Consider the following 24,316-nt stretch of genomic DNA (forward strand, 5'->3'; position numbering starts at 1 on the left):
TGAAATTCGGCGAAAGAAAGCAGGTTGGGAGAAAAAGCAGGCGCAGAGCAGGCAGAGAAACTGTGAATGAGAAATGTCTTTCTGAGTCAAAAAGCTCATTAGTACCGAGCCGGGATGTGGTCTGAACAGCGATACCACAGATCTGTGAAATCTGGGCGTTATTCCCACCCATGGCAGTTCCAAAACAACAGGCCTTGTGCTACCCGGAGGGTCTGCTTCTATTCACTTCCCAAGATCTTCCAAACCAAACAGTTTGGCTGACAGCTGGACTTTCACTCCTTACCATGAAGGGAAGCTCCGTTTCGACTGTGCTTGGAATCTACGACCGCGGGCCAACAGACACAAGATTACAGCCCGCCGGGGGGATGGAGATCTTGTAAAAAACCTTTGCCTGGCCCCACAGGGAGGGACCAGCAGCCTGTTAGCTATCGCTTCCAAATGCTCATTTACACCTAAAGGTGCGAATGCTACACCTATTTATCAGTTGTAAATTCATACTGAGTTTCAACAACACAACTTGGGGCACAAAAAAAGGGGTTACTGCTATTGTTGTGGGTCGTGAATAGCGGCGTCTTATTGTGGAAGCAAACGGAGGGCAGCAAGGCTCAAACGGCAACCTGCAGGAAGGGTCTTACACTAATGCTTTCTCCAGCTGCTTCACCTTCGGCTTATTGTTCCACTGCGCCTATCAGAAAAGGACGGGAGGCCATTTGAACAGAGCCTAGGCGGGGGCCGAGGCAGCACACCTTGGCCCTCACATGCTCCATTAAACCAGGAGCAGGGGAAAGTATGAGGTCTTGACAGTTCCTGGCTCAGAGCCCTGCCGCTGACACAATTACTAGCCCCTTGTCCCTCGTCCGTGCTTTGCTACCTTGTTTAAAATGGCTGCCCGCAGCCACGACTGTGGATGTAAACAACAGAGAAGCTGCAGCCAGAGGGCCGAGCCCAACGACAAGAACTGCCGCCTTCTCCTATGAATCTCGCCATTACTAATTTATCTGTTTGTTGTGTTGGAGTGTGACAGTGTGGAGGTTGGATGCAAGGTTGCTGGGCAATTTCTTCAATCTGCTCCCATCTATTCAAGATACTGCAGTCCTACTGCAGCATTAAGTCTCATATAATAGCAAAATTGTAAATAAATAAGGTTCGGTGCAATTTAAACTATGTGTAAAGGTGAGACAGGTATGCACTCTGGACAAATGGAAGAAACGCCTTGAACCATAACAGACTCACAAAATCACATTGAGAATATTGCTATTTTCCCTGAGGCAGAAAACAGCTGGTCTGTGCTTCATCCCCAACACTCGCATAATATCCTCCCTCTCCGCAGAAACACCGACTCCACTGTGCCTACTTTCTTTAGCCAGCAGACAGTTTGCCAAGCAAAGCTGCAAGGGAAAATTAAGTTTCATCTCAGAAAATGTTCTGTTATGCAAACCGACTTGATAGTAAAGAAAAAATAAAAATAACTGAAGCGTCGACTGATTTGAGGCAGAACACCACGGTGCGTTTGGAACAATAACAGGGATGCAGTTCGCTTTCCAGATTTCATTAAGCTGCTTTATATGAGTTGAGGAGAAGAGATTTTTTTTTTTTTATGGGAGGGGAGAAACAGACCTAAATGCCTAAATGAAATGAAAACAAAACCCCCTCAGGTTGTGTTTAAGATTGACTGACACAACGATGATAGGAGTCTGTCTCAGACCTCTCACTGCTCAAATGGTTTCCATACATGTGCACTAATAATACATCACTTTGGAAAAGGGAGAGCAGTGAAAGAGGGCTGCTGCCGATTCTACATTTCTGACATATCATCCCGACCATCCTTGGCCACCAAACAGGCAATTTATTTTTTTATAACCTCTAAATAAATGGTTGTGCGTACAAGTTACCGACTGCAGATTTAAATTTTCCGTTCACAGCTTTCCCCTGCTTAATAAAAGCAGTTACAGCTCAGTCTCATAGTGTCAACTGCAATGTATTTATGCTCAATTCTGTCATTCTTAGCCTTGTTTTGATGTAACCACCAAGCAGCATCCAATGCACGTGCATGATTCGACTGTTTTAATCATCCAAACTAACACGAAAAACTAAAAGCAAACAGGTTATTTGCTGAACTTATCAATGGTAAGCCTCTCGGTTACTAAGAAGCTTTGTGGTCCGACCTCGAGGTGCAAACAGCAGAGAGATGGTAGACAAGAAAAAGCAGATCCTGCATCACCTGAGGGAAATATAAAGGTTAATTCAGGCAAGCCTATTTCCCATCCCAGAATAGAACAGGGTGCATAAATGATTATCTACTGCCAGGGAAGGGAAAAAAAATGCTTCCGATTGGATTAATCCAAACCCGGGTCATGTTGGAACAAGAAACAATGCATCTGTCTCAAATTCCTACTGTATGTTTTCATTCTAATTGAGATGGGCCTAAAGGGGACAGAAGAAAAAAAAAAGGCAGAGAGAGGGAGAGATCATGGAGAAGGACAGCCTCCAGTCAGCTCCAGCAGAGGGGCCTTGCTGACCTAGATCCAGGCTGAGTGGGGATGATATTAGCAAAGCAATTAAGGGAGATGACAGCCGTCAGGCAGGGTCAGACTGACAGGGATAGCAGCCTGTCTCCCTCCCTCTTGAGCATATTCTCTCTCTCTTTCTCTCCCTCCTGTAATGGATATTGATTTTTCACAACCAAAACAAGAGCCCCTCTCAGCCCAGAAGTGGCTGAATTGGTAAAGAGATAAAAAAAAACAAAAAACCCTGAAGTTTTTTAAAAGAGGAGCGAGAAGAAAGACAGAAAAAAAAAGCGAGGATGGCACGGGGGCAATGTAAGGGGAAGGGGCCGAGGCTCCCGTGCTGGTGACCCTGTCAGCTCTCCGCTTGGATCTGCTGAAATCACTCCAGGCATGTCAAAAACTTCATTCCCCAGAGATGATAGGAAAGCGTAGCTTCTACCTCAAAAAAAAGTTGTTGCATGTTTTGGCCATGGGGGTGAAAAAAATGATAATATTTGGGGTAGAGTAAGGGAAGCCAAACTTTTTCTTTCTGCTCTGATGAAAATGGAGGCGAGACATGCAAGTTAATTTACTTTAGGAGAAGTGTATGAAGAAGAGTGTATGGAGAAGTTAAGGAGTGGGCTTCCCTTCTTCCTCGCACACATCCTGACCAGACGTTTCTGTACATGCTCTCGCTGAACAGTGCTCACTTCATGTACTTTATATACTCGATAATGCCTCTAATTCAATCATTTGTATGGAGAAAAGAAGAAAGACAGTATTTTTCTTTCTTGGAATGATTCTAATTATTCAAATGCAGTAAGACAAAAAGGGCTACAAATGCACTGCCTGAAAAGTTGTATTATTCCCAAGAAGCTCGGCTCTGAGCCCACCAGCGCTCCGAGGAAAGGTGCCTCTGCAGACATAACAAGTGGATGTTGGGAAACTTTTGTTTTCCACTTCAAAATAGTTTCCCTCTGAAGACATTTGAGACAGTTGTTAGGATTTTAAAACAAGCTGTGAGCCATGTCAGTTCACACCAGGAGCAGCGGGCTGGATTTACAGATCGTCATTAAAACACTGGCCCATGAGACATCCCATGTCTCAAAATGTTGAATCCATAAAAAAAAAAGTGTTTTTCAGCACGGTTGCGAGGGACCTCATGGCCACGCAGAACATGGAGAGAAAGTAGGGAACAAGCAACAATGCCAGGCAAAACAAGATTACAGGAAATCTCATAAAAACACATTACAGCATGGCTGGGTTAAAACAGCCCATGAACCATACATCCACTTCAAATTTACAGCAATTACAGGAGACAGCGCCACTTACATCACCGGCCCATTCAGCTGTCACAGAGCAGCGCTGTTTGTGTCGCTCCATCCCAGCATGCTTTGCTCCAGGCGTGCGACTCAGCGGCATTGTGTTCAACATGTCTGCTTTAATCTGATCTCAGTGGGTGGTTGTAAGTTTGACGAAAGCAGTAGAGGTAGACATAGAGAAGACCAAACTCCACACAGAAACAGCTGGCTGGAACATAAGTGACATGATGAGATAAATGGCAGAGGAAAAAAAAGCCTGCGACAGACTCCAGTGAATGCAAACTGGATGCTTTTAAATTCTACAGCGAGTCGTCTGCAGTCTCAAATCAATACATTAAATAATATCCGTAGGTGGCGTCTCTGCAGAGACACCTGTGAGACAACGGCACAGAGAGGCGCAGTCTCGTTATACGCTGCTCACCGGTGCTTGTTTTTCTTTCATCAGCTCGTCTAGCCACAGAAGGTCGTTCGTATGGAAGAGGGCTTCTTCTTCAACCGCTCTCCAAAGCCAAGAACACCTGCTCGACTGATACCTCAAGTACACTTCAGACGGCGTGCCCAGCCAGGCGCTCGCTGCACACTGCCGAGGCTCTCTGTGCTAGAGCGTTTTTTTTTTCGTTTGTTTTTTAATCGACACAAATTTCTGCTTCAATCTCAAAAATCGATTTTACAAGCAGCACTTTTCATTTTTCAGTTTACAACTTGGAGGGAAAGACTGTTGAACTGTGCGAGCGGCGACGCTGCTGTGAATTTTGATTATTTTAGTAAGCAAAACTGAGAGCTGATTCGTGTTGCCCGGGCGACACGGCATTTGCGAGGCATTTGGAGGAAGCTTTGGGGGCAGAGTTGAGGAAAAAACACATATGGTGCAGGAATGCTCGTTGACAAGGATGGGGTAACCTCTCTGGAGCCCCTATAGAATTGCTTTGACATCTGCACTGCATATGTGTCCAACCCATAAAACGGCACAAGGAGCCTTTTAATAGCCTTACATGTGCACCAAATGCACAACCTGTGGATCAAGAGGCGCAATTACTGCTAAACCCTCCTGCCTATATCATTAGGGACAGATAGAAGCTTAAGAATAAACCTCTATTTTCAAGAGCCTGGCATAAGGTGTGATTGCAAATGACCTATAGCATGCCAGTGATCACTCAACTACTTAACGTCTGAATTAGCTCTCACGTCTCTGCTGAAAGACCTCAGCAATAACCATTCAGATAAATGACAGCAGCGGCCCTGTTTCAGTGGGAAATACTGGTTTTTTTTTTTCCGCCTCGAGCAGAACGAGCGTGCACGCTAACCTTGGCACCTCAGTCACGCTTGCGAACAGCAGTGGAAAATGTCATAAAACATATGAGACGTCCCGCACATATGTAGGGATGGAGATATGTGCCATAATGAGTTGCACTCTACAGATGGCCATTAAGGCTTATGTCAACATTAGGGAGATATCCAAATAAAAATTTGGCAGCTGATACTTGCTATTAATTCAGAGTAAATTTTCACGCGGACCCATTGACCACAGATGATAAGAAGGTACATCTGAATTCTTTGATAAGAGTCCCTGTTGGGAAATTAATTTCAGCGGAGAACATTTGGTCCTTACAGAGCGGCGATGTAATTAAGGTTAAAAAGGAGTTTTCATACCAGGCATGGAAATTGCTTCCTTTCAAATGTATCTTTGTAAATCTGACAGGGGCCGGAGCGGCCGGACCACGGCTGTTCACAATGTCAGCGCGTTCTTACACTGAAGCTGGACGGGAACAGCTGGAGCCAGAGGGCAGAGGGAGGGGAAATCACATTATTTGCCCACCAAACAGCTTGAGTCAGCGGAAAAATTTGAAACGTCCCGTCAAGTTCAGCGAGCCACAAAGAGGAAGGAACAGCAATAAGTTATGGTTTTTATCTGGAGCTCGTGCATTGCACAGTACGGCGCGTGGGCTCTGTTTTATATGCGCATCGCGTCGGCACCATTGCGGAGGTTCGAGTGAAATAAAACACGTTATTGGTCGGATATAAAAACAACAAAAGACCAAGAGCAAAAAGCTTGCTGCCTTTTTTTTTTACAGCAGCTTCTGTAGAGTGTGAGTAGGGAAAAACTGTCATATAATACAATATAATGTTCTGCAGAGATGAAATTACCTATAACTCTGTTCCTCAAGCACACACTGTTTTATATCCAAGCTTAAGCTGAGTGCCGCTCGAGACATTAAGTGAAACAATATACCTTATCTGCTATGATAGCGATCTTACAATAGCATGGCAACGAGCGACACACACACAACGTTCTGATATATGGTTCATGCCGAAACGCCTCTCCACAGACAGCGCGCAGATACGCAGCGGAAAAATCAATATGGACATCACTGGCGTGGAGGAAAGGGGACGCTCAGGTGTGCCTGAAACGGCAGAGCCCTCCGCTTGATGGCGTCGTGCTGCGGGACATCCTCACCAAAGGGGAAATGAGGGTTTGGCCCACAGGATTGAGTGGATGAATAGATGGATGGACAAACAGCTGGTGATGCTGAACACTTTTCATCTCTTCTTCGCGTCACCGTGTTTGACTTACATCCATCCATTGTTCTGTTTTAAATTGCAGTTTAAAACAGAACAAAAGGAGATATTCTAAAAAGGCATTTCAATGAACGAATACAGCACGGTAAAGCTTGTGTTTTGAACGTCTGACTGTAGAATTTAATGATTTTTCATTGCAGGTGCGCTTCTGTAGAGCCTGTTATTTCTTCAGCTCGCGGGTCTGTCGATAAACTGCAGCATTAAAAGAATATGAGATGCCTGATGTTTTTTTATTTTGGATTGTTTTGTCATATGTTGTTCGTCTTCAGCTCAATGTCACCGCTGCCCATCCTGGACTGACGCTATTGAGAGAGGGGGAGAGGTTTTCTATTTCAGTGAGGTTTTCTGGTTAAAAAAAAAGGTTAAACAAAATGAAACAAAACAAGCACTTTTCAGTGAAAGGCCAGGGTACATTCAGAAAGTAGTTCAAACTGGGTTTTTTCATGGTGTAAAGCTTACAATGAAGCTGTAATGAATGAAATGAGCCTTAAGAAGCCCATTCAGTTGACAATGTGCTAACTGAAATACGGCACGAAAGAGCTTATGAAACTGGTTATTTATTAGCATGAGCATATGATTCAAGTAAAGTGAGTGTTATTTACTGTATTAAGCCTCAAGGAGCTTCATATGATGGTGATCTTGCGGAGCCAAAGCAGGTAGCGTTGTACCTTTTTGACTGCAAAGCAGAGAAGTTTTGTTGTCCTTATTCCACTTCCCCGCTCCTTAGCGAGCTCACTAAAGACTAAGCAGTTGCTCACTTTTCCTCTCCCTTATGATGCTGTGCAGTCCCTGAGGGCACTTTAAGGCAAAGAGACAACACCGATAGCACTTCTAAAAGTGCCAGCATGCCCCATTCACAGATATTAGCCTCAATGGCCTGGATAAGATGCCATGCTAAAACCCCTGCTGGGTGCATGTGTGTGTGTGTTTGTGCGCACCAGCCTCTTAGAATTCTATGCAACCTTTGACCACGGGCTGACCCCCCGCGGTGCTTTACGTCTTAATCACTCCAGGGGCGTGCAGGAGACAATGCCTCGCTGTTTATGTGACAAGAGTAAGGCCGGGTATGTGTGACAGCGCAAGCGGCGGTCTGTGTTTATGCATGTGTGTTTGTGTTCCGCCTCTGTTATGGTCTGGTAACAGCGTGTGAATGGGATCCCCGTGCGTCTGAGGGGGGAAAAAAAGGAAAGAAAGGAGGAAGCCATTTTTGTCGTTAATAGAGCGGATGCGCGCTGCGAGGGGCCGCAGGTCGGCGCATGAATGGCGGCGATGGAGGGCTTGTGAAAAGCATGACCTTGCTCCCCGCCTTCTCATCTCTCTCCTTCCTGCACACCTGATTGCTCACAGCGGTAAAAGGCGATATCACACATGCACCTCATGATGGCCGGGTCAGAGGTCACATCATTAGTGACATCACTTTTCTCCTTAGAACATGCCTTTGCTCAGAACTGCCCCCGTCATTTTCTGTCTCTACAGCGAAACACTTCAAGCGCCGCGTCCAGATAAATGCCCTTCTCAAGGCTTTTTTTTCTCCTTTGTCAGCAGGCGAAGACTCCCTCTTGTCTTAATAATGGTGGTAGGCGGAGGCAGGGTTTTTTAAAAAGAGCATTTACATTACATAAGGCTACTTGTGCTACATCTATGTTAAAATAAATGCGGCAGCGGGAGATGACACATGCCAGGCCACGAGCAGCGGCTAACAGTGGGAGAGAGCATTTTAAAGTCTTAACGCCCTCACAGCGGGACTGTCCATTAGGTAGAGGCGCATGTGTGCATCAGCACAATCTGTAATTACGTATTATTGTCTTTCTTCAAAACGGATGATGCACTCAGAAACTGCAAAACAAATATATTAAACAAATTTATTAATTCCATGTTATTAAATATTAATGTCACTGAACACTGCAATTATGGCTATAGGCACTGTGGTTAATGGATTATAATAGAGATAGAATGCAGCAAGTGAGCAAAATCCAATGCTAATAACACTAAACTGACCACCTACGATGGCACGGTAAATGAATGCTTGAAATATTTGAATGAAGAACGCTTCCCTGTCTGTCAGCTAATTGTGAGGCAGTCGGTCGGCCCACAGACACAGACTGCCAGGAGATTTTGTATGAATGTTCGCATTTCAAACAGGATGATTTTTAATGGCTTCAGTGACACTCGTATTGTCCAATAATGTCCAGAATAAGCTCTTGGCCAGAACTGTGGTTCATGATGTAGTGTAGAGCTGCAAATGTTTAGTCAATTAGAATTAATCTGCAGCTATTTTGCTGATCAATCAATCACTAAAGTATTTTCTTAAGCACACACATTCCCTGGTTGCAGCTTTTCAAATGAGAGCGTTTGCTGCTTGTCTCGGTTTAGCACTTTGGATGTTGCACTGTTTGCCAGATAGAACAGCATTTGCAGAGCTCACACCTTAGATTCTTGGAAACTGGAAACGATACTTTCCCACTATTTTTACACGAATCAAGCAAGCGATTAATTGAGGAAATCATCAGCAGTTTAACTGATAATGAAAACAATCATTACCTGCAGCTCCGGTGCAGTGCCTGATGGCCAGATTTGAGATCAGAACGAATTCCACTTAGGAGCGTCTTCCAGAGGTCTTCATGAGAGAATGGAATCACCACATGAGTGGCCAGGTTTGCACAAAATCTGCTGTGAATACTCATGTTCCCACACTTCCCTCAGTTACAGCTATCTAAAGCTAAGGGACACCGCTAGCTTTGGTTGTCAGGCAGGCCTGCAGCCAGTGTTCCAGAGAGCACTCCCAAACAGGTGCTTCACATTGTGACTATAGATAGAAAAAAGGAGATCTGCATAATGCATAAAAAGTTCATAATTAAGTGATAAATATTGAATGCTCAGTCCAGAGTCAGAGTTAGCTCTGCAGACTAGCACAAAACTGGAACTTCTTGTTCAGCTACAAAAAGTTGACCACTTGGTTTTATTAGGAGGAGGCACTGCCCGCATCTCATTAGCATTTACTGCACTTTTTAACAGGAGAGATGTAGCTTTCTTTCTCATTAGGTGCTGCAGGGTCCCCTTGAGAATTTTATTCACCGCTACCCCCCCGAACTTTCTTCCCCAACTAATGCAGCAGGTAGGCTGCCAGCTGATGGCACCTTTCTCTGACTACCAGGAGTCGTGTTTTTCTCCTTGCAGAAGCTTGTCATCTATCATTACACGAGGTGGCCTTGAGAGTGATTCCGGCAGACAGCTCCGGCTTACCGTCTGGGGGCCCAACGTAAACAGCACACCGCTGGGCAAACAAGGGTGATGATGACCATTACTTCCCAAGGTATGTGGTAAAAAATGAAAATAAAAAAAATAAAGAAAAACGTATTGTGTCGTGCTCCGGCTTCAATTCAGGAGGCAGGCTTGGCAGGCAGCGGGGCATGTTTGATCTCTCGGATTTTGTCATTTCTCTCCACTAAAAAGATGATGATTCTTTGTTCTCACACTCTGCTGTGATGATTTAGGCCGCATTCACACCAAGAATGTCTGGAGTGGTTTTAACAAACTCTGGATCACACACTCTTTTCAGTTAAAATGAGAACAACAGCGTTCAAAATTGGCTCTGCAACAAATAACCACACCAGGGCGGCCTGGAAATGCAAGTCTGTGTCCTATTCCGAGCTAAATGTGCTGCAGTTTGTTTGGAGTAAGAACAGTCATACCAACTAATGGAAAAAACCCAAACCACTCTGAGCTTTATGGGTACTCGGAAACGGATGGTGACACCTTACAGCCAGCGGGTAAGTACGGGCCATAAGATATTCCTATGGACGTTTTAGATTAGTAGGTAGACGGATTAAATGCAGGGTACCTTAAAACTTTAAACACCTTTCTTGTGATGTTCACTGAAAGTGCAAAGAAATGCTAAATCTGAGACATTACATGCTGTAGACACTTTGCTTTATCCGCTGAAACTCTGCATAACGGATTTATTATGACACAGAGCAACATTGTCAAAGACAAAACAATAACTTGAAATTAGATTAGTGTGTGGATACTCAAAACTTGGGGGCTACAGGCCAGGGTATGATCAAAGAATTAGTGCATATGCAAGTGTCGTCGAACCACATTAGAAGGTAAAAGGGATTAAGGCCGTTAATGTGAGGTAGAGACACCCTGGTGCACGCAGGCTGAGCCTTACGATCACGTGCTTCTCATAAACTCGTATACTTGCCACAAGAAGTTGCACTTGAGGCAGTAAAGTTTTAAATACCAGTGGTAAACAAACAAGTCTTGCTTCATGAGTTGAGTTATTTCACTTCAACACGCGATGTGCTACAGCATGCAGCGTCACACGAAATGCGACTACCAGGGTTCAGGCTACACAAGCTGCAGGTGTGATCGCAGGCGAGACTTGAAAAATGCGTGCAGCACTGCAGTTCATCTGCGCAGCTGTGAAGGAAGAACACAGCCCGGGACCTCCGCAGCTTCGGGCCTTGTCCACGCTTACACTGACCTCTGCAAAATGAGCACTTTCCACTGCGTTTGGGCCTCTGGTTCACAGGCAGTGTTTTTGGTCGCTAACACTGAGAACTTTTTGAAGTGTTTTTTTTTTCAGTTTTTTTCAAAACTGACATTTAAAACTAAACATTCAGGAAACACTGATGTCATCACCTCAACTCGCGCCTGCCTATTATTGTTGCGTGTAATGAGCCTGCGGCTGAAACAACAACGATGGTGGACCACCGGTTTGTTTACGTTGTTTTAGCACTGCTTGGTCTAATTACAAGTTTAAGTGTACAACTAAACCTAGCGGGTTTCTACAGCTTTGGGTCACTTTATTTAAAAAGCATGAGCTCAGAATAGAACATGGTCATATGACATAGACTTTACTGCCGCCTTGCCTGGCCCGCCACGCTTGTTTGAGCGCCTGGAATCATTTTTGCGTTCTCGTGTGTGTGCAGAGATATTTGGTAAAATCAAGGTCATGTGGACAAAATTTTTATATAAACAAGGGGGGAAAATATCTAATCAGGAAATAATCTGTGCATGTGTGGACAAGGCCTTACGCCACACAGGCCACAGTATGAGCAGCCTTCCACAGCACACAAACCAAACAGCCAATGATTTTACACCTGAAGCCCCCCAGTGAGGGTTGAACCCTTGCAAAGAGCGCACATAATGAGTCCTGTTCATCAGTGATGCACTGACCCGGGACGGGCGCACACACACATACTAATACACAAAGCCCAACCCCCCCCATGTGCCTGTGGCGCCCGCGCCTGGTCACCTCGCTCAGGGATCAAAGGCAGTATGTCGTTCTAATCAGTCCTCACAGTGGGCAACCCCATTAATTCAATTCTATTTCATCAGCGGTGAGCAGACCACCAGAGGGGTCTGTACATTCCTGGGGTCCTGCGGTCCAGGAGTAATCCTATCTCTCAATGACCCGAGATCACGCTCTAACGCCGTAATTGCTTGGAGACCGACTCGGTCTTGCTCGCCGACAGAACGGCGAGATCTTTGCGGGAGGGGAAACAAAGACAGACACAGCTCATTTTCTGCACACGGCGGGGAAGTCAGGCAGAATTAACGACGCCATATATCAAATAATTCCCGCCGATCAGCCCCCCCAATAAACCAGGCCAAACAGCACAGAACGTGTACACATACGCACAGCAAGTGCTAACAAAGGATCAAGTGCTGCACATTAAGAATGGAAAAATGATCAAATTATTTAGAATTTTAATAATAACGTTAGTACAATTACTAAAATGACAATCGTCCAAAATGGCACCTATGGGAAAACCGGAGTGTACAATGAAATGATGAGGCAGAATATGACTGACTCATATTTTATTGTGCTTTTGTCTCACGCTGTGTGGCTTGTCTGTGGCATAATAAAATGTTTATTGGGACATAAGATAATGAGCTTTTCATATCTTACCGTACCTTTGGTCTCTGGTGGATGGGGATGCTCATCACAGACAAATGAGATCTTTTGAGTATCGCCGTCGACACCTGCAGAAACAAAAACAGTTGGTGAATACGGTGCGGCTTCAAAACTGAAAATGAAACAGAAAAAAAAAAAAGTCCACAAATCTGGCCCTGATATCCTCACGCTAGCCATCTGTTAATGACGAAAAATCAGCATCCCGCCACTCAAAAGAGTGAAAAAAAAACTCCCCACTCATTCAAGTATGGAACAATCTGCATCAAGAGATTTATTAGTGTAATCTTTGGTCTGGAGAGGAGATAAATGACTCCACGGAGACGTACGTTAGTCTCCGGCTGTCCTGGGAGAACATTAGAGGTCAACGCTAGATAATTGGCAGTGGAAAAGGTCAGACTGAAGGCATATGGTTGCAGCTGGGAAGGCTCTCAGGGAAGGGGAGCGAACGAACGTCTGAGAGAAACTAAAAAATTACTACAATTATATGCAAAACTGAAGGCTCGGCTCCTTTCAAGATGACGACGTAGGAGAGGGTTCGCATGGGAGATGACACTTCAAAGGCCCTCATTGTGGAACGTAACAACAGCACTGGTGTTCGTAAAAACAGCGATCATCTGACTCCTCTGCGGTGGCAGCCTTTGGAAGTCACCACATCGCGCTCTGTGTGTGTGTGTGTGTCTGTCTGTGTATGAAGGAGTCTCTGCTTCTGTTTGGCGTCAGCGTAAAAAGGCCATTTTACTGTTGAAAACAAGTGAAAAAGAATCCTGGCAGACATCCTGTATTAGTCTGAATTCTGACTTGATCACAGTGGATGAAAGAAATAAAGATCAATGTGGCAAACAAAGGACTGAATCTTTAGTCTGAAACAAATCTTGAGTCTGCTTGATGTTTCAGGTGACGTCGCTTTCTCTTTGCGAATGCAACGCGGCCACAGTGTTGATGCCATTTCCCCTGCAGCTAATGACCTCAGAATCAATGCTCACATCAAGTTTTCATAGAATCCCCTCACAATCAATGAGCACGGTGCTTGTCTTTCTATGCTTAACACTGACACAAACAGAAATCCAGCGTAGACCCAGCAGAGACACAGCTTTCTCCTCAAGAGCAGCCTCGGTGCAACGCAGCCATGCTGAACCTGAATCCTATCTTTCCCTCTGGCTCTGCCTTCACAAGGATCTCTGCTGTTTCTCTCTACCTGCACTTAAACACCACAGCTCAACTTCTCCAGCACATCCACGTTCATTTTCTGGGGGCTCTTGAACGTCATTCTGGGAAGCGTAGGCAACTTACGCAGAAGCAGGAGTAGATGCCGCAGCTTGAGGGAGAACAAAAAAAGGTAAATTAGATCCACTTCATCCGAACAAAAATAACTCCTGGGACCGTTGTTACAATCTGATGAAATGCAGCAGTCAGAGAATCCAGGCGAGGAGTTTTTCTTCCTTTTATGCGTGCGCATTCATAACTACATGAAAACTTAATGTCTTTGAGCAAGGCACTGACCATTTGTGTTTGCAAGTTTTCATGACGTGCGGCTACATCTCTTTGCTCTTCTCTCCTTAAGGCGCGCTGCCAAAAAAATATATATAAAAAAAAAGAGTGAAAAGTGCCTGCTCTTCTTCAAAGTAATACGCTGATAGTTGTCAGGATGGGCTGCAGAGCAGGACAGTAAGTCTGAGGTGAAGCAGACAGGAAAACCTTCCCAAAAACTGAAGTGTTATTGAATGCTCATTCATCATAGTTTGCTGACTCTACCTGCAAGTCACACACACTACATCACATCTGACTTAACAGTCTGTAGAGCACGATTTCGACTGCATTTTTCTTTCTAAAGATGAAAAACGGCGGACGACAGGATGCGTCTTTATGCAAAAAAAAAAAACAAAAAAAGAGAGGAAAAAGTCTGATTTCCATTGTGATGATTGTGCAAGAATGGAAACGGCTACCTTGCCAAATATTCCTCGAGAGGATGATAAAAGACAGTGGCTCGCTGATATAAAACCAATTCTTTCCGCCATCAGTTTATGGAGCTAAAAGGCGTCTGCTGGTGCACGAAGAGTGAGTCTAAAAAAAAAGTTCTGACATATGGCTGTTTATGTAACGCTGCCAAAATCATACCAAGTGAAATTTCATTAAAAGTCAGCGTACAACTGCGCATATATTAGAAATATTTCAACAACTCGTGATGAATATTACCCCTAAATACATTATGTACTGCTGCCACCTCTCTTTCATCATATGACGAAGTATGATCATTTAAACTACAAAAACACTGAGAACTTCTAATGACACAGTACACTACATGAATACACAGCAGAGCATGGGCTGAATGTAACACAAATTCAGAGTTATTATACTGAACACTGTTTGGTGCTCTGGTGTGTAAACGAAACCTGAAATTTCTCTGTTCTGGTTTTTTTTTCCCCTCTCTACTAGGAAATGAGTTGAAGCCCCGAAGGAAAAATGTTTACTTTGCCATGAAATTAGAGATGTTTCCATTAACTCCACACAAAGCAAAATCATTAACTACCTCATTGACTTCTCCCTATAGATTTACGTTGTCTCCTCTTCCTCTAATTAACTACCAGAATATCAGTAATGACAAACACGCAGTTTGTCTCTGAAAAGTCACCACTGAGTGAAATTCAAAACGAGAAGCTGCCACAGTAACTTCTAAGTCACAGATAAATACTTCACAATAAGTGATAGGAAACATCTTAAATTAATCAATCTTCTTTCAGGATCTGGATAAATGTAGAACGATGACATGATTTTGGGGCTTTAACACCTTTTTAAAGAAATTATTTCAATGGATTTGCACCAGAAGCTGCTTTCTCATATTCCCAGGACCTACAGGAAAAAAAGTTCACCATGCCAATTATTGTAAACTTGTCAAAATGAACCCCAGCAATAAATCACCTATGTAATTATCAATTGATTGAAGGAGCTATCTAACTGTGAAAAGCACTTGGAAGCATGATACATCAATTTTAATGGCATATCTTAATCAGAAAGCTCAGCAATCAGCAGAGACCAATTAGGGCCTGAGAGATAGAGACCCGCCATTAATAATCAAACTTGGCTGCCGTCACTTTGCCTCCATTCGAGAAGGCTGTCGGAGCCATTTTCTATTCATTTCAGGCCGAAGTCTCGAAATATGCGGTCAGGAGCAGGAAAACAAAGCAAGGGCCTCCTCCTAAAACTCTGAGCAGCTCCGTGTCAGCCAGGCTGTCAAATGACCACCACATAACTACGGTTTAAAGATTTCTCTCATAAAATCAAAAGGCTTCTTTTCCAAGCGGTAATGAATTCATGTCCGGAGAGGGGGAATGGATAGGCCTATCTTGCAAATGCTGAGAAATAGAAATGTCTACTCGGGAAAGCTATAAAATTACACCGAGGCCCACAGGCGCCGAGCACTGACAAAAGCTATCTTTACAATGCCACCTTCAGCCGCCGTCTTATTAACATTACGGTCAGTTTTATCGCGGCCCAAATGTCTGTGTGTCTTTGAGTACAAGAAACAGCCAAACTGCAACACATAAAATATACGAGCTGCACAGAGACCGAGCGGGAGCGTTGCCCTTCATGTGTGTCCAAGCAGGAGTTTACTCCTCTCTGATTTTCACTGCTCATTTCCTTGGCTGCAGATATGAGCGCCAATCGCCTGACTTTCAAGTCCACTCCAATGAACTGTAATGATGTAAGGAGAGGTTAAGTAACCAGGGCTTTTCATTGTAGCGGAGGCAGCAGCATGAGCGACGTCCTCCTGTTTTATTAGTTTTTTTAATCCTATACACTAGTCACCAATGGCCCTATTTCCATATTTAGGTGACCCACTGACACCCATTTTAAGCAACTGTGACAACTTACAATTTTTCATCATTCACACTGTCTATCAACGGCAACAGCTGGACCCCCCTCGCAGACAGCAAGAGCGCATTTTAGCAAACACTCTGCAAATCAAAACGGCCTGTTTTCATTATTAGTTGATGCCAGATGCCGTGCAGTAATTACTAAATACAATTAATGACCCTGGTCATTGTGCTGCAGGTATCTCTACTGCCAACATGAATTAATCAACGCGGCAGTACATGCATCACAGCATTAGGTGGTTGGGATGGGGGCCAGTACTTTATAAGCTGGCCTAGTCCTTGGAAGAATACATGCAGGCTAAGGCAAACAGGTTGTAAATAGGACGCTATTACAGATGCGCATCACACCGCGAGCGAACATATGATTTATGTAGCCTCTTAACTCAAAAGCCACCTTTCAACTTGCACTGTTGGAGTATGCAAATCAGACGTGGCTGTGAGCCGCCGTTATGTATACCTCTATTAACGGTGAACTATTTACATATTCATTCCGTACCAGAGACAAATGACTTTGAGTTTTACAGTTGCGGAATGAGAAGACCCCTCAAAACAAAAGGAATAGCAGAGGATTAAGAAGCCGTGATATCACTAGATGCGGGCAAACAAGAACCTGTCAGTTCTGGTTCTTCTTCATAACGCATAATGGTCGTAGAATGATTTCTGAAGATTTCTTGGATTGCCTGCTTGATAACAAAGATTTTCTAAACATTTAATATGCTTGGTTTTCTCGTGGATGCAAAGACAAATGAGAAAATCAAGGCGAAAACACTCCACAGCGCGATCACTGCCGCACATTAACTATATACCATTGTTACGTAGTGGCAGCGCTCAAATGACAGCAGCAAGGCTCAAATAGTTTTATTGTAATTTCCCAGGGTTCTGAGAAGAAAGGCGAGGGGGAAATGAGTTCAAGTGACTTCAGTGACCGGTGAAATTTGTTTTCCTCTTGAAGTAATTTGAAGTCTGGTTTGCCTCGAGCAGACAGAGCTGGTTTGAGTCTGACACTGCACCTCAAAACCTGCTCCAGCAGACCTCTTTTTAAGCTGCGCTTTTTTCCTCAAGGCAGATTCAATTATTCAATTTCAAATAAATTATTACATAATACGTCCATGTCCTTCTAAGAGCCAGTGCATCCTCAAACAATGTGTGGTACATTCTGCATTTTTAACAGCCCAGACATACCTCAAATTGATTCGATATTTTATTATAGATGATGTTTATTCCAAGGCAGAGATAAGGTAGTATAATACACCTTATTAAAATGACTAAGGTTCATAAAAGAGATGCCAGGGGAGCTGTGGCTGTCAGATAGCCGCACAGCAGAAATAGTCCTGTAGCCAGCCTTAATGGGAGCCTGCACAAACAGTGCGCGGTAGTTGTGGCACCGGTGATGAGCTACAAGACAGAAAAGATTTTCCATGTCCACCTCCCTTCCCATCGCTCCTCCATCCATGGAGCAAACCTGCTGCGTCATATGGGGCTAACAGGCTTAACCTGCCCCCCACGGAGCCACTCACTGCACAGCGGGCTCGCAAACCGCAGGGTCCCCGAGATGAAGCCTCACAGGACAGAGTATGAACCAAATCCTCACCCTCCTGTCCCCAAACATGTCAAGTGAATTTAAGCCATTTGTGTGGGTATTAAAATTATGGTAATGGTTATTTTTTTTCTACTTGCAGAGGCTAACTGAGCTATTTTTTTCTTTTTTCTTTTTTTTTTTTGCAGAAAATCAAATATTTCCAAACACCGCATGAAACGACATTGGGTTGAAACTAAGGGTAAATTTGGAATTGGGTCCCTATCTGGTAAGTATGGCCCTTGGCTCTGGCTCCTGGTGTCAGCTTGCTTGCTCAGGGCCTAATGAGTCTCAGCATTTTGTCGGGCAGCGTAGCTTGGCTCTGCTTCCTGGAGAGCATAGCTGATGGACTACACAGAAAATATTAAGGCCATGCTAACACAAGGGCTAATGCACAGCTCTCAACAAATATGGCACGTATGTGCACAGCATAGTGCTAGACAACATGGATGGATCCACAAAAGAGTATGCACTTTACAGGCTGTTATCACTGACAGGTTTTGCTTGTATTTTTAGGTAATGGCTAATAAACAAATGGATTGCAAAAGTAAAATATGATGGAGGACAAATCTGCTAAAACTCTACTCTTTATCTAAATGTGCTGTAAGCTAAATACAAACACAAGCAATAACTTAAAATTAAAGAGAATCCAGTTAAATGTTATTGAAATCCACAATTAAAAACATCTTAACTGGCCCAAACGAACATTTGAAAGGGAGCTACCAACTCAACTCTCTATGGATGCAGGAGGTTCAGAGCTTAGCGCATTTTGAGACCATTTGGGTCTCTGAACAGGGAAACTGCAGGCTTTTTAGAAATATGATACCAGCATCAGTAGCCCTTCAGCGACTGTGTTCAAGAGGGCAGCTGAAGAGACTGCCTTTCATAGTTCACTGATCTCTAAAGAGCTTGGGAAGCACGCCGTTTGCTCATGGCCTTTTTTCCCCGTGTACATTAGCAAGTATATTACGCTTTGCAATAACCTCTGATGCTAAATATTCGACAGCACATCCAAGCAAAGATATCACTGCCACTGACACCCATTAAAGAAAGCATAAAGGCTGCAGAGGGAACAGCAGACGGCTGATTCTGCACTGCTAGGAAAGATAGAAAAACTCACCCTAAAATGTTTGAAACGTGAACAAATCCATCTTGATTGTCCGTGGAAAAAGATGTCACACCAGCCGTTAACTGAATAACGGTTCAGTCGTACTGCAGAAAGCAAACAGCGCCCATTTGTCTGGATAGTAGAAATGTTTCTCGATAGCTCACCAAATAGCTTGGCAGCAGAAATAGAATAAGAAATCAGTTTGAATGGAAACTCAGAATGTTACAAATTATTTACAGGTGTTACCTTGAAGGCACCTGATGGCAAAAAAATAAAAAAAAATTGGCCCCAATCTGCTGTCTTAGAAGAAAATGATATCCCACCCTCCTCCTTTCACGGAAAACTCCTTCATCATCTCGATATCAAAGCTGCACACAGCCAACCAACTCAAGACAGATCAAACATCCTCTCAGCTCTTTTGCTATCAAGCCTGTTACCTTTGATACACTAACAAACATCGGTGGATTTGGTGTCAGAACAATTAAGCGACTGCGGGCGGCGGATGCGGCTGTTGTTTCAAACTGGTGGAGATCATCTGAGTTTGGCCCCGCTGTCATTTAACTGCCGCTCTCGCCACTTCAGCATGACTACTTGAAAAGGGAAAAACATTTTTTGCAACAAGATGCCACCGCCTTGATAAACATGCTGCACTCAGCTACCTGAACGCACCACTTATGCGGCTGTGGCAATTTATCTCAGATAGGCTGCTTTTATTAACGCGACGCTTGCTGGGAGACTTGAAATTACAGTTTCAAGTGGAGCAAAAGCGGGGACAAGCGAGGAGCTGCAAGCATATGCTGCGATCAGGCTAAAGCCGAATTAAGGGGCACAAAGACCCAAACCCGAGACCCCTGTTTACTCTGAGCCCAAGAGCAAGCGTACACTGGCAAACATCATTTTGGCTCTGTAGCAAGGGCCATGAACGCCACAGGAACTCAAGCACCTTTAGCATTAAATGAAATAGTTTGACATTTACAGCTACTACTACCGCCTCCAAGACTGTAAACAGGGAAACAGCTAGTTCGGCTCTGTCTAAAGGTTACAAAATCCGAAGAAAAGCACCATTAAAGCTCACTAGTTAACCTGCGAAAACATGAAAGTGTGAAAACAACATACTGGTCCTTCACAGCTAGGCTAAGCTAACAGGCTAGCCTGACATAGCGTAATATTTGGTCAAAAACACACGTTTGTAGCATAAAACAATATGGCCGCCCAGGCCATGACTTCACCAACTATTAGGAAACATGCTGCAGGTGCTCCAGCCCCTCCGCTGCTTTCAGTTTTAACTCTGGTGCAAATATTCTTCGTACCTTTGAGGTAAGAGCAGCGCAACAGCATCGTGCACTACAGGTTCAAGAGGCTCTTACAGTTTAAAACCACAAATAATACTTCTTTGGTGAAGTGCCACCTGAAAATCACACAGACTAAAAAAATGCATATAATTTGAAGACAGCTCAGTTACTCCAATTTAGTGAAAGATGCAGGCGAGCCGCGTGTGTGTGTAACCTGAGTGATTAATGATCTGGAAAAAGGGGATATTGATATTTTCCCCATATGCGCGTTTCAACGGCAGACATACAGATATCAAATTTTATTTCTCAATCCACTGAAAATTTTCTAACCAAAAATACAAAGAAGTGCCTCCACACACTCGGATCTCACACTCAATTAAAATAAAGTGATATCCGAGTGTGTGGAAGCTCTTCTTTTTAACTATGTCTGTATGATAATTGTCTGTCCAGCTCCAAAAAAGAGGCCTATAGCCAGGTGAGCTTTGACTGATGACTGAAAGAGCTTTTCTGCATAAGATCAACACTGCACCTTTTCTCAGTCTTTTGAATTGACGCTGACCTTTGCATTTGTACTATAAGTAAACTACACATCGAATACATTTGTTTTTTTTCGATTTGGCAAAAATCTGTTCGAGGATCTTCGATTAGAAAAAAAAACACCTTTTTTTGGGAGAAAAAGGAGTTCATTGTCTAACAAAGGCATGAAAACACACACAACGCCTCCCTCTCTGGTTTCCGTTTTGATTGGGGGCGGGTTGGTCCAGACCGGCCTTCTAACACCCACTGCTCCAACAAAATCAGCGTAATTGCCGAGCTACAATCGCACATTATTTTTGCTTGGGCGAGCGGGTGCAGATAAACAGAAGCGTTATACGTACATTCTTGAAAGGAGACAGCGGAAATGGCTCCATCTAATCCGAGCCGCTGCCTTACAGCAGCCGAGGCACCATCACATCTATCTGACTGCTGTTAGATGAAAAACGCAAAAGACCTGGCTTTCTGCGGTCATGTTTGTCGGGGGAGCCTGGCACCGCTTCTGTTCTCTGAGACTCCTTTAAACTACAGTCCATCACCAGAGGCAAAAGCAGTGGATCACAACTTCATCCAAGTACGAGAATACACATAATACCTTTACTGCCTGTATGCAGCGCAGCAGATGCACACACCAATAAAATTATGAACCCTTTACCCTGCACAAGAGCTCTCCTTCTTAGTGAAATGAAAGCGAAAAAAACAAATAAACGGCCTTGAGCGCCAGCATTGTAATTTGCTGACCATAACAACAGGAATCGTTTTTCGCTTGGCCTTTACTAATAGGATAAATGCCTCTGGGTAATTTCTAAATGAATTCCTCAGGCCAAAACGGTTCCCCTGGCCAAACTAAATCACGTTTGATATAGAGGGATTATGCCTGATTGAGTTTATGGCAAAGAAGCCGGTGACAAACTGGAGACACCACAATACTTCTGCAGAGGGAGGGCTTCTCTGACAACAGGGCTGTGTACTGTAGCTTAACACACACACACACACACACACACCTCTGTTTAATGCTGCTGCGTGATCATTCACCTACAGTGACTGGTTCTGAATATGCAGAGACAAGTCTCCGTCAGAGGCTGCAGATGAGGCGAGAGGACCCCTGCTAAATGTCCCCAGCTCTGAGGCAAATGCATTGTCTTACCTCATCGAGTGCAGAGCTCCCTGCCTGTTCAGGGAGGACTACCAGGACTAAAGCCCTTAATCCCCGCCTTGATTCACGATAGCCTGCTAGGTTTTCAAATGTCAGCAGTGGGGAAGTGTGTCCTGCTCCTGCGCCACATGCTCGCCCCGTTAATACAATAACAACACCGGGGTGCATCAATTTAGGAGGAGGCACACGTACAGTCAAGCCAGGTGGCTGTACATCTATTTATATACAGCAACACGCTCATGCAGGCGCTCGTAAACAGGCATCAGTGCCAAGACCTGCGAGGATTGACAAGTGTGTTGATGGGTACGAGAGCTGATCATAAAAATCGGGCTAAATTTGGACCGCAGACTCAATGTGATAATGCTATGATTAGTACCAACCTCATTCTTTCATCAACACCTTCCCACTTGCCAGAAAATAAATGAAACGCCGCCTGCCGAGGACGAGCGGCTGCTTTTTCACATGGACGGACTCAGAATTCATCAGTAACTCTGTGCCACAGAAAGGCAAGGTGTCCCTTACAACCAGTGCTCCACTTCACATCCAAGGGTACAGCACTTCACTGTAACAACACATGGGACTCGTGATGAGTAATGCTTTGTTGTCTGGGGGATGAGTCTTGCCATGCAGGCTACGAGTTTTATACTTTTGGGGAATAACAGGATTATATAAATACACTTAAAACAGCCTGCAGTGTGCACAACCAGGAAGCAATATGATTGTTTTTAATGCAATCTGTATATAAATTGTGCAAATGAATGGATGTAGTGTAAAAATACAACCATAACATTAGTTCATATTAGTTTATCAGTTGCTTTTTTCTGCACAATAGTTTACTCATTAATTATGACATGAATTATAGTATTTTTCATACTACATTTAACTGATCTAAGTCAAATTAAGAGGCGTTTTGTATGCTTTCTTAGAAAATTCAGTCACCATTTGTTTGTCCTATGTTGCTGACCTTTGCACCAGCCAGCACTTCACTGTTTTCCTAACCCCTTCGGTTTCTGTCACAAGACGTGAAGTTAGTTTTTTCTTTCTTGCAGGAGCGCTTGCGCACAACGTGAGCGCCGCTCACACACCATTTGGTAGGCTATGGTCCTCAGCAGAGGGGTGGCAGTGAAACCGATGATCCTCTCCTCATTCATTCATGATAGGACAAGTGCCCGAGTACCGTGTGAACTCCTGCCGCACACAAAGCACGTCAACATGAAGCGTACATGGAGTCAGCGTGGCGACTGTGTCCACCTACGCTGACTGGAGCGCTTACCTCCCCGGCCGCTCGCTGCTCCTGTCCCCCGGCGTTTGTCCTTGTTTCGCTACGGCTGCTGCCTATGTATGAATGCTGTCTTTATCCCGCAAAGACTGCTGTTGCATTTTACAGCCAAAGGAACAACACTGTGCACCGGTAGCGGCCGTGCGCTGCTCGATAAGTGGCCTGTCTGTGCGCCGCTCTTCACGTCACCAAGTGGAGAGGACGGGACTTGGCAGACGCGTCTTGCTGTGCTGCTCCCTGCGCGGCGGCGGATCTGAGATGTAAGCGACTGCTTGGACGGGCTGGCACACCGTGTGGCCACTTTTCTCCCGATGCTGCTCCTCCCCTTTCACTTTGTTTTGTTCACACAAGCCCTACAGCGCCTCCCACCCATCACTGTGCGCAATTGCATGCGCCGGCAGAGCTGTGCACGATTATACAGCATCAGTGCGGCCAGTAAAGTCGATTTCATAAGCGGATCCTGGGATCAGCGGGGGCCACTGAGGGAGTTCCAGACAGTCGTGCAGTTATAGATTTTTTTTCGTGAATTTTTGTCATATTCCTGGATGGACAATTGGGGAATGGGCAATTACAGCCATTTTTTAAACATCCACTTACAGTAAAGGATATTTCCATGTCCATGTCTCTGAAGAAGTGCAACCACAGGGCCACTAGCACTGGCTGTTTTTCATTCTTGGTCCTGCAGTACCCAGAGCACTGCTGCTTTCTCACCCTACCTGGTAGTTAAATGCTGGTAATTACATTCACTTTGCATCCTGCTTGTAAATCAGCCCCTGATGAGATGGCTGGAATGAAAATCAACAGGGCTCTCTCTCTGGCTGGATCCAGATCGCCTGAAATCAGTGTCCTTTCTTGCTTTCCTGAGCACTTTTCCAGGAACACAGTGAGAAATGTGAGGCGGCCACGCGAAGATGGCAAGAAGGGATTATATGCAGTTGGTCAAAAACGAGAGAGCTGGCCTTTTTCACCTGAGTCACAGTGGGGAAAGCGTAAGTGTAAATAATGAAATGAATGATCACTGAATTCCATTGATCAGCTTTGGTTTCAGCTCCCTTATTTTTTGGTGCTGCCCAGTTCAAACATTTAGATCATTTAAAAGGCTCCTGGCAGGGCAATTAACTCAGGAAGAACCACCTTTAAACACTGCCTATATATTCACAACCCCATCTAAAGCTTTCCAGCATTTGGTGA

General features: G+C 44.4%; 1 protein-coding gene across 1 annotated transcript in view; it reads right to left on the reverse strand.

Annotated features, from left to right (window-relative positions):
- LOC121622036 (kelch-like protein 29) overlaps window positions 1-23,349 on the reverse strand; it is a 192,619-nt gene extending 169,270 nt beyond the window's left edge. Inside the window, exons 1-2 of the mRNA XM_041958822.1 lie at window positions 23,120-23,349; window positions 12,308-12,376 (exon numbers count right to left, since the gene is read on the reverse strand). The gene's annotated coding sequence lies outside the window, so the exon portion shown is untranslated. The remainder of the gene's footprint in view (window positions 1-12,307; window positions 12,377-23,119) is intronic.
- Window positions 23,350-24,316: the final 967 nt, after the last annotated feature.

This window comes from Chelmon rostratus, chromosome 18 (assembly GCF_017976325.1).
Source record: "Chelmon rostratus isolate fCheRos1 chromosome 18, fCheRos1.pri, whole genome shotgun sequence".
Classification (NCBI taxonomy): Eukaryota; Metazoa; Chordata; class Actinopteri; order Chaetodontiformes; family Chaetodontidae; genus Chelmon; species Chelmon rostratus.